Below are 1,306 nucleotides of genomic sequence, written 5' to 3'. Positions count from 1 at the left end.
TTTTGTGTTGTCTGTTGTTTACCCTATGAACATCTTTTAATTCCATTTTATTAATTAAAATGCTTGAAGTGAATCTGAAGTGGGTAATGAATGGATGATTACACCAAGTCTTGGTGTCCAATTGTGTAAATGTTGATTCTGAATATTTGATTTTAAAGTAAATGCTAGTAAGAAATGGGCCTCAAATGTTAAGTACTGCATTTAAAAGGAAAGAATATTTAAAGGTTTATTTTTTAAGTCGATGTTTAGAGGTTAAATGTGATGGGAAAAATATTGAAATAAAAAATGGAACTCATTTAAAAACAAAATGATATATGCTGGTGGTCAAATCAGGGTGTAATTATGTAAAAGTATTTTTTCCTCCACATAAACTTTCAGAGGAAAGTCTCCATAAAGAGACATATTTAAAGTCTCTAAAATCTGTGGTTATTTCATTTTGTCAGATGTTGCAGCAGTGTGAGTCGCCCCCTGCTGGCTCTTTCATAAAAGTTCGGTACGGTTGAAACTTCTGTCCTATGATGACATAATCTGAATGTTTAGTTGTGTTCAGTTTAAAGCGCTTCGTTACAAAATTTGCTTCCAAAAATAAATTAAAAGATATAAATTTGCAGAAGACCTGGGGAGGTCAATTCACAGCAAAGCTTGAGCTTGGCTGCTCTGTATTTAGCTTCATTGTGACGATGAAGGTGACAAACAGCACCAGATATAATTTTTATTTTGTTTTTTCATTCATATAATCTGAGTTTAACCTGTCAGAATTCAGCCATTGTGCTCCTTTAACCCCCTCTTGTGGCCACCTGGTGAGGTCATAGAACCAACAACTGTCGTAAGCACTTTGAGTTAACCGTCAACAGATGGGAACTTTTAATCATAGCAAACATCTCAAGCCACATCAAATAAAATGGAGGTAATTTGCGGGCACCAATTTTAAAGTCTTGCCACAGATGTTTAGTGGTGGACTTTGACTAGACCATGCTATTTGCTTTGAGGCTAACTGTTCCATTGAATGTTTGCCCCAGTCTTAGATTTTTGTGCATCTGACAGCTTTTCCTCCAAGGTAGCTCTATATTTTCCTCCTTCTATCTTTTTGAATTTAGGCCAGAAGTTCAGTTTTGTCCTCATCTGATCAGATGTTTCCCCTACAAACTTTAATTGGAACCACTTATTACCTTTCTTCTAAAAAAAAAAAAGTGTCTTCTGTCCTATTGAATGAGTCTCAAACCTGAGCTGTGAACCTATGCAGTTCCTCCAGTTATTCTTTTCTCTACTCCGAAGCACAAAACACCAGTAAATTACGTTGTAGCTT

The sequence above is a fragment of the Poeciliopsis prolifica genome, unplaced genomic scaffold, assembly GCF_027474105.1.
Source record: "Poeciliopsis prolifica strain line A6 unplaced genomic scaffold, Auburn_PproV2 SCAFFOLD019, whole genome shotgun sequence".
NCBI lineage: Eukaryota > Metazoa > Chordata > Actinopteri > Cyprinodontiformes > Poeciliidae > Poeciliopsis > Poeciliopsis prolifica.
The sequence above is the reverse complement of the archived record's forward strand: the minus strand, read 5'-3'. Positions refer to the sequence as shown.